At 40.9% G+C, this 13,421-nt stretch overlaps 1 non-coding gene across 1 annotated transcript; it reads right to left on the reverse strand.

The window, feature by feature from the left end:
- Positions 1-2,303: 2,303 nt before the first annotated feature.
- LOC148641870 (U4 spliceosomal RNA) lies at positions 2,304-2,444 on the reverse strand. The gene has a single exon (XR_015929685.1). It is a non-coding gene; the product is annotated as a U4 spliceosomal RNA (small nuclear RNA).
- Positions 2,445-13,421: the final 10,977 nt, after the last annotated feature.

The raw sequence follows: 13,421 nt of genomic DNA on the forward strand, positions 1-13,421 counted from the left end.
GATTGTCCATAATATCGCTATTCTATTTTTTCGAAGAAATGTTTGTTAAAAGAAAAGTCCAGCACCAGCTGGATTCGAACACACAACCTGTGCGTTGTTAGTCACGCACCTAGACCAGTAGGCTACAAGACAACTCACATGAGCAGGGAGGCGAAACAGCCTTACACAGCCCTGTTGCAGTACACGAATATAATCATACCGTTATTAAATTCTTTAGATACGCGATTCCATATGATATTCCCTTTTAATCAAATTCTAAAAGTATGCTTGTTGACTCCGGTTTCACGTTAGTTAAAGACTTAGAAACTTAAAATGTTTAGGGAGAAATGGAATACTGGTGTGTATTTTTTTCTTTAAAGTACCAAGACCAGCTATATACTGTATGTTTATGTTCCAAAATTAATATCGTTTATGGCCTTCACACGCGTTACAGTATGCTCCTATTCTTTTTATGCTCAGCTACTAAGATTTCCCTTCAGTGGTAAAATTAGATATGAATATTCAATACTTAAACGGGCACAGTTAAGACATTAAATATACATATACATACTGTATACAGTACAGTTTGCATACGGTAATATGTTTATGTTCCTAAATCAATCTATGTGACTGAGTATGTGAAAGGCATGGTGAATCACTGTACTTTGCATGATTGGAAACAAATGCGTGATTGCGAAATGCTGTGGTGTTACTTTTACAAAGACGGTCAATGAAAAAAAGAATGTTGACCAGGGCAATACTTTGAGTTTACACTTACAGCTTGTCCAAGGTCATTCATTATTAATACTATTAGTAATATCTTCGTTAAAGACTGATGGCCACAGCTCAAACATGAGAGGTTGAGCTGTATTAGCTCCACCTTGCGGAAATTTCGGATACTATTATTTTGCTTGTCGTATTATAGGAGAATTTACGGTAACTAGCGGTATTTACCGGTAAATCGCGGTATTTACCGGTAGCTTGCGGTAGACTGCATACAGCGTACCGGAAAATAATGCGGTATCGCCCGCGCATTTAGAATGGCTGCATCTGTATATCCTATGTTTTTACCTTATTCTGAAGCATGGTATATATCCACAAAAGGCTAGACTAACCCACCTCCAGACCTGGAGGAAACTGAACGTTATTGACTTTGGAATAGATAGAAGCAGGACTGCCAGAAATAAGGCAATCTGATTGGTAAAAAACGCTGTCATTCATTGTATTTACAGCCACTCAGAGCCCCTAGGGGGTGAGACTTCCTCTAGAAGCCTCAGGCTGCATTCTGCTTGCCTTCTAGCTGTCAATCATTGACTCAGTTTCTTATCAGTTTTTTATCATTTCTTATCAGTGTTCATTTTTACACACCAGAATGCAACTCTGAGTTTTGTTTTTCAATATCTAACAGCAGAAAAAGGCTCTCTAGCAGTGTCTTAAGGTTTTTATAGCTATTGCAATGTTTTTTTATTGTTATTGCATTCAATATTTTTATGATTTATTTATTATATGCGAGAAATTTCATTCCAGGTCCAGTCTTCACAAAACATTATGTAGATTTTTTTGAAATTGATCAATTTGTCACAGATTTTTATCCAAGCTAGTAGACACCTAGGACAAGCCTACAAATCATTTCCAGCTACCTGACAGGCCTAGAATGGAAAATTCTGACCTTTGAAGACCAAAACAAAAATTCCACCTGCTATTTTTTTTTTCATTTCTTTTTCTGCCGAGTGGACACATTAAGAAATACAAGAAATTTGACTCTTTACACTCAAAGTCAAGGAGGTTTGCTTTAATTTAAGACCTGAACCAGGGTCCTGCTATGTTGTGCTGCAGAGAAATAACAAAATGTTTAAGGGGAGGAATTGCCAGGCTGACACTGGCTAAAAGGGTCTTTGTCAGTAAAAGGTTAAGGGGTGTTGGGGTTAAAAGCAAACGCAGGAACAGAATCAATTCCTCATTTCAATCTGTCATGTGAGTTATGCTTTGTGAATGTAAATCCCATGAAATCTTTTGAACTTGGACAAATTTTTTCTTTTGGAGCACAGTAAGTACAGACATTTTAAAAGCTCCACTCATGCTGACGATTCAGCATGAAGAAACAGAACCTTATCGTTTCACAAACAAAAGGAGCATGCCACTATGAGCAATATTAAATCAAACTGATGACAGACAACGTTTCTCACTGACTCAAAGGTGATCTCGACAGATGTTGCTCCCTGCATAACACTGAAAGAGCTATATATTTATGTTAAGGTTCAAAAACTTGCTTCTTTGTGCCGTGATCTTATAATGACAAAATCTCTTTGAACACCTTGCTCAGTGTCTCACTGGACTGTCAAAATTTGCTTTCACCGATTGTATTTCAAATCAGTGGATGTGAGATATTGGGAAAAGTTTTTAATTAGCAATAATTGCACTTCGGCTAAACCTCATAGGCTACGATATTGCCGCTGCACAAAGCTGACAGTTCCCATCCAAGCATGGGGCTCCTATGGAAATTGCGATCATATTTGTATTCTTCTTAAAGCTTTAGGTTTTAAAGAATTTCATGATAGACAAGGTCTCCTTCTGATACATGCTCCATTCTGATACACTTGCTGCTCATTTTCAGCAGCAAAAATACAACCCCTTAAATAAAAGAAGACAGAGCAATGACCAACAGCATGCCAGAAGTAACTCATACACTACCGATGAAAGGAGGCGGGCACCTACAGTTCACATTCAAGTCACAATGACTGTTTTCGGATGTTGCACAAACAAATCCTAATGTCCGACATTGCGTAGCTGCAGGACAACTGACATGACTGGACAATCACAATTTGTGGAGTTCAGCGTGACATGATCCTGCTGGCATTGTGCTGTCTCACTTCAATGACTCGTTAGGAAACAATCCATCTGGCCATGAAACTCATATGAATGTTTAGCTACAGTAATGAACAATATCACCATTCATTCACAATATGTGGAATCAGCTCAAATCCTGGAGACAGATTTTTAAAATCAAAATAAACTTAAAAAAAACATCTCACAATATTAAACAGTCTCACAATCTGTCCACATTATAAAACTACCATGAAAAAAAACTTTCTGACATAAGCAATTATCCATTATATATCAGTGCAAGTGGATGATGAGGCCAGATTTGCGCAATCAAAGAGTCCCTCCAAACCCTACCACTTACTTTTGTCCATTAGTTCCTGTACAGGGCTCAAAGTCCTTTCCAGCACTCCCTTGCCATGGAGAAGCCCCATTTGGCGACATCATGCTTCATCCTCCCTCTGAAGTCCACAAGGATCCTCTCCTCCAGCTCCCTTGCTCCTCCTCTGTGTTGTGATGAATGAGAGTGTTCCTCGCATTCCACAGTCCTTGATTTATCAGGGACACCAGCAGCCAAAGCAAGAAGTACTGTGTCCCTTTATCCAATCCGGTAGGTGCTAATCCTAGTAGGATACTCTGGTAGCTTAGCACTGTTCTCACTCCCAGGAGTTGTATGGTGTTGTCCATTCTGCTCCCGCACCGCTTTGGCGAAGGGGCAGCTCCAGAACAGTGCTCCTAAGTCTCCTTGGTGAAGCACGTGTCCCGGATGCAATGTGGATTCCTGGTAATTGTGTCTGTAAAGGACCTCTCTGGTCACCAGCCTCTTGTGCACAGCCATCCAGTTGATGTCCTTCAGCTTGTTGTCTAATTCCATTGGCTGTGTCCTTTCCAGACTTTTCTGGGAACCCACAGCCTTTTGTTGGGTTGAACACCCCCTCGCCTCCTTGTACAGGGCACTGTAGTTGGTTCAGAGCTCTAGCTGTCTCATGGCCTCGTAACAGTGGCTCCACTTGACTGCGTGGGTGTAGGTTTCTGGTCGCTTTTCTGCTTTTGGTCCAGTGTTTGTCTACTGGAATGGGTCCCTCATCGAGAAGGAGAACCACAGCCTGACAAATTACCGGTACTTGTGACATATGGGCTCGACAGAGGTTGCAGAAGATAAGATAAGATCAATTTATTGGTCATATACAATTTCTTGTATCAGGAATTTGTCTTTTCGCATATCCCAATGTGTTCTCCATGAGACACACTGACATACAGACAAGGAGAATAGGTTGGGTCAGAGCGTAGGGTCAGCCATTTATACAACGCCCCTGGAGCAGTTGGGATTAAGGGCCTTGCTCAGGGGCCCAACGGAGTAGGATTCCTCTGCAGGCTATGGGATACGAACTGGCAACCTTCCAGCCACAGAGTTGATCCTTAGCCAGAGTCACTGCATCGCAGAATAGGATGCAGTCGAATTTCAGGGGGAAATGCAGCATGACTCCCCCCTTCCTTGACCAGCTGATACGTCTGGTTTCTTGTGTACTCGTACCTGCTTCCCCAGACAAAGTTGAAGACCATCCCTTGTAGGACACCTATGAGTCTGGCCAGCAGCTTGTACACCACCACCAGGTTAACTGAAGCCGACCGAATGTGCTTTCAACACCATCACTTTCCCCGTGAGTGACAGCGACCGCGTTTTCCACAGACCCAGCTTCACATTCACCTTGACGATCTTCTCAGTCCAGTTGATGGTCTCATTGTCCTGGCTCTGGAATGAAATCCCCAATATCTTGAGGGAGCTCGAGACCCTCCGGTGCCGTCATCCTGTCCTTCCAAGGACTGAAGAAATTCAGGTTGTTCTTCCGGTGGTAGAGCTTTGATCACGAGGCCCTGGAGTATTGCTCCATGACCTGCAGGGCTGTCCCCTGTCTGAGCTCAGGAACAGAATCATGTTATCTGCGTACTGGGAGATCTTGAGGGTTTCCCCCACGCCTCCCAGTATCGCCAGGCCATCGATGACAGGGTCCTGTCTTACCATCCCCGCTAATGGCTCTGTGAAGAGAACATAAAGAAGAGGTAAAAGAGTACACCCTTTCCTTACTGAAAGGAAATCCCCCAGGTGTCCATTTACATTGATCCTGCTTCCTACATCAGAGTACAGTATCTTTATCCAGCAGCTGAAACTCTCTCCGAAACAGAAGCATTCCAGCACTCTGAACAGATAGCTGTGGTTTACTCTGTTGAAGGCTTTCTCCTGGTCCAGGCTCACCACCATCATGGGCATGTTTCAGTCCTCAGTCCAGGTAATGTCGTCCCTGGTGAGCTGAAGGTTCCAGCTGATGGATCGCCCTTCCACCCCACACATCTGGTCGCTGTTGATGATGTGGAGCAGGGCAGTCCTCAGTCTGTTGGCCAGTATCTTGGCCAGGATCTTGACATCCATGCAGAGCAATGTTCTTGAGGTCTGCGACATCCCCCCCTTGAAGAGCAGGGAGATGATGCCTTCCCTCATGGTGTCTCTTAGTTTCCCCTGGCGGAAGATCTCCTGTGCCACCTCCACCTGATCCACCGCCAGGGTGTCCCAGAAGCAGGTGTAGAATTCCATGGGGAATCTGTCTGGCCCCAGCACTTTGCCATTCTCCATGGACCAAAGCACTGCCTTCAGCTCCTCCACTGTGACAGGGCCCTTCAAGTCCTCCCTCACCTCCTCCAGCACTCTTGCTTTGAGCCCCTCCAGAAAAGCATTGCCTGCTTCCACCTCTATCTGCTTTTCTGAAAAGAGCTTTCTGTAGAATGCAGTCGCCACTTCCAGTTTGCCACCCTCGTCCAGCACTTCCTCTCCATCTCCTCGTCTCAGGCTGTGGAAGACTCTCTTCTTCTGGGCACCCTGGACCTGATTAAAGAAATAGGAAGAAAAGGTTTCATTATCTTGATAATATTTCCTTTGTGCTTTGAACAGGAAAGCCTTGGCTTTCCCAGAGTACAGGCTGTGGAGCCTCTCCTTCAGGTCCCTTGCTTGGGCTGAATTGAAGGCTTCTCCCTGTTCGCTGAGCTGTATTCCTCCTCCAGTTGTTTCTGGATCTGCACAGCTTCCTTCCTCTCCCTGGCCACTTTCCATCTGCAGTAGGTCTGAGCCATGGTTATCTTCTGGTTCAGCTTTCAGTACCCATGACTGAGTGCTGACAGGTTAGCATTAGCCACCACTGTCACACAGTCGTGTTCAGAATACCACACTGGGGACACCGCTGTGGACTCCAAGGAGCAGGTTGTGTGCATGAAGATGTATTCCAGGCGGCTGCACACTCCCCAGAAGTTTCTCCAAGTTGTTCCCAAGTAACTTTGGCAACACCATCTGAAGCCATCCACCAGGAAGAATTGCTTGAGGAGCGACTCCAACTCTGCTGAACTGGCATTGCTCCCCTTCTCCCAGTCAATGCTGAAGTCTCTGCCGAGTTTGTGGTGCAGCAGCTGGCCAGGTCAGTGAACATTTCCTTCCTTTCCGAGGGTTCCCTCACAGCATAGACATTGATCGCTCTCAACATCTGCCCTCTCTAGTTGATGTCTGCGACCAGGATCTGGTCCTGCACCACGGAGAAGGTGGCACTCATTTCTTCATTTCTTGGCTTCCAAAGGATTCCCACCCCCTCCTACACTCCAGCATGATTCTCCCATGGTCCATTCCCTAGAGAACGTCAGCTTCTTGCTTTCATCCCTCAGGTGGACTTCCTGTAAAAAAAATACTGAGAACAGCATGGAGGCCAAAGAGTGAAAGACTGCCTGTCTTTTCACTTGGTCTCTCAGCCCCCTGACATTGGTGGTAAGAAAGGTAAACTTCATTGTTATGTTGAATTGAGTGAAAGTTTAATTCCTTTCTTTTGATACTTACCCTCATAGGAAGTGTACATGTTAGGCACTATCGTGCCTATTTCTTCTTTCTTTCTTCTCACCCTTCTCCTCTTCTGTTGCTGCTGGTTTCAGCTGGCTGCCTTTTACCCCCTCTGTGAAGGACGGTTTGCTTGCCTTGCAGTGACGGAGCAGATGTACTTCAGCATCACATCTGTCGCACCTCTTGGCCGCTTGGCAATCTTTAGCCTTGTGTATGTCCTTTTCACAGTTGTGACACCTTATGGTGTCATAGCTCTTCTCTTCATTTCTTACACAAATCTGGCTGTCTGGGGTGGAAGAGCCAGTGGGTGCTGGAATTTGTCAACATCATCTAGGTCCTCCCTCAGGAGGACTCGGTTCTGGCGATTGCCAGTCCAGATGCCGAATTCATCCCTCACATCCAGGGGCTGGGACACCATGTCGACATATCTCCCTAGGAAGGCTGTTACCAGCTCCGTTGGTACATGGGAGTTGTATACATGCACCGTGATAGTCCACTGCTTTGTCTTCCTCATTGGTTCTGCCCTGAAATCAGAGAAGCCAGGTTTGTTGCCCATTTCTCTGCATTTCTTCATTGCCTCATGGTAGCAGGCATTGGAGGCCATGTAAACCTCCATGTGCTTTTCTGTCCGGTTCTCCTGGATGCAGAAAATGTCCCCTGTTCCGAGTTGCAGTAGTCCATGTAGGAAGGTCATGAAGAAAAGACGGTGGTTCGGCATTTCTTTTCCTGTCTTCCTCTAGTGGAACTTGATGATTCCTTTTGTCTGCCACCGAGAGGCAACAAGGAGAAACCAAGTGATGGTAGAGGTGTTATTTCCTGAACGAGCAGCAAGGGTGACCTGGCCTTTATCCATGTGGGCTTAATCCAGGTATTTTTGCTCTCCTGTCATTCCACCGTTCGTCTTGTCCAACATCCGTGACAAATGTGAGAAGTTGAAAACTGGCAGTAGCCTAGTATTCCAGACAGCAATCCAACGTAATTTGAAAGCAATAAAGTTCTGCAAAACTGAATTCTGGGGATGTATTCAGGCAGTTCTGAACAGTCTGCATGCACGCAATTCAATACAGATACTTTGAATAACAACTCTCAATGTTCTACTGCAAAAGCCCTTATTACATTGAAGAAATACCTATCATAGATTGAAAATGGACCCTTGTTATTTGCAGAAATCAATGATCTCGTGATTTTTACATGCTTTAAAAGACGGTCACACACATAAAACAAAACAACACTGCTGATGATTTTTCCTGAGCCGAAGCACAGTGTACATTTCCAAGCCAATTGATAAAGCTCACTCAGTGTACATTTAGCAGAAAGTGAATGGATGTTCAACTTTGTAGCAAGTTGTTTGATTGAAAGAACCATTTTTTTTCAGATGTACATCACTTCTTTGTTCATTTATATTTGTGTGCATTGACCTAAGTGTTTCTGATGAGCCAAAGAAAGTTCTCGTAAAAGATGCAGTAACCAAAACTGTCTCATTGCTTTTTTAAATAAGCAAACAAAATAGCGACAATGTCTTAATTTAATTTAATGTAGGTATTCATTTCCTTTCTGATACAGTTTTTCTTTTTCAAGAAATTCAATTTCAATTTACAAAAGATGAAGTACAATTCTTGTTCATCAGTGTAGAGGAAAAACTTCCAGATGTGAAAAAAAATGTCAGAGATTATTTTTCTTTAACCATAAAACTGTGAATGGAGAAACATGATGTCTGTGACTCTCTGTCGCATAATCTCAGCGAAACCTTAACCTTCTTGATATTTGGAGTAAATGTGTTTTGCACATGTGAAACTACAAGTAAACAATTGAGTATCTAAGTCAATATCACTGGGAATATCCAATAATGACGAACATCGGCAACTTCCAAGAAAAACATATTCACCCATGGCATCCTCAGCTAAAATGTTTTAAAATCACAACACAGATTTGTTTGGAATGTCTGTCAGCATTGGAATGTCTGTAGAGTTCTGTTCTAATATTTTGGTATATTTACCTTACTTTTAATATAAATGTAAAGATAAACGCTGTTCAATACATAGTAAATTGGTTACAGTTTTAGTTTTAAAATATTTTATTTGAGGATACAAGGTATTATACCTTGCAAAATATCCAAGACAGCTGTAAAAGAGGCTGGTATTTTAATAAAATTGACAATTTGTAAGATATTATGGTCAATATCCCTCGATATTGACATTCAGATGAAGGATTTGAAGAAACTATCAATTAAAACAACAGGAATAGGAGAGGATTTTGATTTTGAACCAGTGTTTGCACCTTAATAATCCATTCATCCTTGAAAGAGGAAAAGACAGATATGTTTTAAATCTCAAAATGATCCTCTTCTCAATCCAAAAGAAAGGTTTAAAGTTGATCACCTCCATTGTATCCATTGTATTTTGGATGTACGTGTAACGTCCATCAAAGAGAGATTTTATCAGTTGCATGCATTAGATACTTTGGACTTTTTGAATGATACTGTAAATGTTAAAAAGCAGTTTTCTAAAGAAGATCTCAGCAAGTATTGCCAGGACCTACATTTAGCACTGTTGAGAGGGTCTCTGTGAACTTTCGACACACTTTTCCTGCAGAAGATGCGATATTTTATAAGGTGGACATTCAGAACTGGTTTGAACTGGATTGGAAGAATGCTGGACACAAGGGCTACTATGTAATTCTAAACCGTTATACAGGAATGCGTGCTATGAACCTAATTAACCAATTACATTAAAAGAAGTCTTTAGCAATTTTGAAACAATGGTAATCTTGTAAGCTCAGGGAAGCATGATAGATAGAAAAATATTTAAGGACTTTTCTAGTTAAATTACCTTGAGAAAAATACACTGAGCATCTCTGTGTTTTGCAGCCAAACACATGAAATAAAAACGTCTTTTAATTTCCGAGACAGACACATGAAGAATGTATCCAACATCGCTCAGTAGCGATATTGATGGAGTGGAAATGTAGGCTGAATTGACAGCTTCATTTGAGCTAAAAATGCCCTAAAACACTTTATGTAAAAGTGTTAGGTTTCATGGGAAGAAATATTTTTTAAACCACAAACTTTGTACTCACATTAAGCATTACGTGAAAATTACCAGTTCCTGCAGCTTCTGGTGAGCGTATATTTTCTTAACTTATGAAACTTATAAAAAAATAAGATTTACCATGTCCCAAAATCATTTATCAGGACATGGACATTTATATTTATTAAAATCACTTCAAAGAAGTACAGAAAAATAGTTTTACTGAAATATTGAAAAAATACACAAGCATTAATGTATAAAAATTCAGTTCTTATGATTTTTTTTTAATTTTGGAGGAGTATGCACCAGAAGACCCCGGTGTTTTTCTTTCTTACAGTATGTATATTAATAGTTTAACCCAGAATGTTTGTCATTCTGATTTAAAAACGCTAGTAAGAAATTGATTTAATTCTCAAAGCAGGAATCTTCCTCTTTTGTTTTGTAATTGTGAAGCAAAAGATTGCAAAGCACAGGCATGGTTAAATAGCAACAAAATATTCTTAGAGGGGGTGGACAAAAAATTGTTTGCTGGGGGCAGCAGAAAACCTAGTGCAGCCCCTGGGGGGCACACTCAAAATTATAATATTTCACTGTACACGAGGGTCACATTTTGAACGCATCTTTACTGCAATATTATTTGATCGATATATTTTCCTTGTGAGATGTCAAGCCACCGAGCTTGTGCTGCGCTTCAGTGCGGGTGTAACAGACACCCTGTTGTAGACGGAATGCACATTGACCTCCTTGGACATGCAAAGTACCAGACAAAAGCCATTTCTCATTGTTTCTCATGGCGTTGGTGCTGCTATTGCATGTCAAAGAGGCAATTTGAAAATAAAAATTTGCCTTACAGAGAATACTGAAGTATCTGCACCGGTCGCTTTAGTGGCTACACCTCCACCTAGCCATGCGCCAAAGGGGTCAGTGGCCGAGGGGCTGGCAGTGTAAATAGTGTAGAGAGTTCTTGAGGAGCCATTGTAAATAGTGCAACAGCATTTGTTATTTGTTTTTGTAACCCACCGTAACCTGAAGTACCCCTCCTTAATCCTTACCCTGTATATAACACCTTTGAGTACGTTCCAATCTCTATCTGTTAAGTCTGACGGGTGGAGGTTAAAAATTGTGTTGCCGGCATATTGGTGGTGTGCGAACTTTATTCTGTGTGAATCCCCCAGTCACTCCACTGTCAATTTATAGGACTTTTGAAGAAACTGATATCATTCAATGAACATACAAATTGTGCATCTAAAGCACATGAAGAGAAATCAGCGTGCTGATTGACACCAAAAATTCACTACTAATTAACAGTCAGTCTGTTTTACGTGTCCGACCACCTTTTTCCTCCCTACTTTGCAGTGAGCACATTTCTTTTTGTTTCTTCTCTTGTATTTTCCTTGCTATTTTACTGTCCCTTCCCCCCGTGTCGAGATGGATCCACGGCCTGTTTCATCCTGTGTTTGTGCAGCGTCAGTCTGTTTCTAGGTCCAGTGGCCAGTTACTCAGTGGTCAGTGCATGTTACTTGCACAGCAGTGCATAGCGGAGTCATACCAAGGTTGTGAGTTTTAGCCTCACAGGGTGGATTGTATAAAGATACAACTAGCTAAAGAGCTAGTGAAAATAATTGTTGTGTTTAGGTCCTGCTACATATAGGTCATCCTTAACACCCTATCTAATGGGATTGCAGTCTGTTTTCATGTCTGTTAGGTATATGCTGGAGATCATGTCTCTATTAACATCAGCTGTGGACCTCCAGCTAACCTATACACAGATTTATGAGATATATGAAGGAGGTCTAAATGAGAAGAGCACCATGGAGTACTTGAAAAAGTACTCTTGCAATAGAGCAATACTCTTGCAATTGAAAAAGCTCTTGCAATAGACTCTGTTTTTGTAGTTCTGCAGAATTATTTTTAATGTTCTTTTTGTTTTGTAGTTGTTAAACAAAATTACAAGGATTTACCTAAGTACCTAAGTACGAAGACTTCTTGTTTTGTGTTTGTTGTATTTTCGGGTTTTACAACTATTTTTTGTCCTATTGATATGACCCCAATGCATTACTGAGGGACTAATTTAGTTCTCACATTGTACCTGAAATTATCATATAAACTACTACTCTGTTTTCCTTTTTTTAATTAAAAAAAGGCTCAAGTGATTGTTTTTTTCTGTTGCTGCTGATTGTTAGCTACAAGGGGTTATTGCAACTAACTTGGTAGCTGAAATTTGTCAGCATCTCTGTACAAAACCTGTTCTCAATTGCAAAGTAACAGCTGTTGCCCATTAGATGTTACTGAAGTAGTAGACTAACTTAAACCACCTCTTCACAGGGTTTAAGCAACTCAGTAGCTAAGTGGAACAACCAATCACATTAGAACTGCCCTAAATGTAGTGGAAGTAATATAGTCATTAAGTAATGAACTTATTCACCACTCGCTTGAATATATTTGTTATATTTAACTAAAATATTTAATGCAATAGTTAATTTTCAGGTATCCAGGGGAGGGAAGAGAACTGAAATTAAGAAAATACATATTTAAAAGGGTGTAAGTCTTAAATGTGTTGTGTCACATCTGGGTGTTAATTGAATAGATTTGTTGCATTATTTTTTGTGATATGACTCTACACTTGTGTTTCGAGGAGACAACAGTAATATTGGGGATTATTGGTTACAAAAAATAAGTTGTACTGTATGGGCAAATGTAAGGTTACATTTAAAAAAAACGTATCACGTTTTTCAACATGATTATTTGACAGTTCTTCAGAACAGTGTCCTTTCTCGTATCTGCGGCTGTTGTTCAATAATAATGGTGCTGAAACAGGCAGAATATGAGAGAGAATTACAGATGGATCAAGAGACTCATTCAGTTGATAGCAAGGGTGTGTAGGACTGCACACACTATGGTGACGGTGATGAGTAGCGTGGTTTAAAAGCATCACAAGCCAGGCAAGAGTCAATCTTCTGATCGATAGTCAGACGCGTTTATTGTACCACTGGCCATGGTATCACATTCCTCAACTGCACCACTGTGAGGTCAGTGCCGCTACTAGTAAAATATCGTCCCAGTCCCAATTTTCTCAATTAGATACACGTTTTCTACATGTATCTAATTACTATGTCTTTCATTTTGTCTGTTTTAAAATAACATCTCTTTAAAACAGACAAAGGGTTTATGAGTCAAACTGAAATTCACACACTAGGGAAGTGACACAAGTAAGGAAAGATACAGTATTGTGTTTAAAAATAAATCCAGAATGGAGACGTCAGAGATTGACTCTTTTTCTAATGGGATCATATTAAACTTTTCTTTTGGACTGAGAAGAGGATCATTGTGAGAATCAAAACATACCTGTCTTTGCTTCTTTCGAGGATGGATTATTGAGTGCAAACATCGGTTCAAATCAAAACTCTTTGCTACTCCTGTTGCTTCTTTAAGAGTTTCTTCAAATCTTTCAACTGAACGTCAAAATCAAAGGATATTGATGATAATATCATACAGATTGCGGTTTTCTTTTGATCTAAAATTTTATTAAAATATGAGCCTCTTTTACAGTTGTCTTGGATGTTTCGCAAGTTATAATACTTCCCCTTGCATCCTCAGCTAAAAAACTTAAAAATACAACAATGTTGCAATATTTTGAACAGCATTTATTTTTAAATTAGCTCTCATTTAGCCTAGGTAAAGATAACATTGCAAATATTGATGGAGTAGAAATGGAAGATGAATTG

This window comes from Lepisosteus platostomus, chromosome 23, assembly GCF_059453375.1.
Source record: "Lepisosteus platostomus isolate fLepPlt1 chromosome 23, fLepPlt1.hap1, whole genome shotgun sequence".
NCBI lineage: Eukaryota > Metazoa > Chordata > Actinopteri > Semionotiformes > Lepisosteidae > Lepisosteus > Lepisosteus platostomus.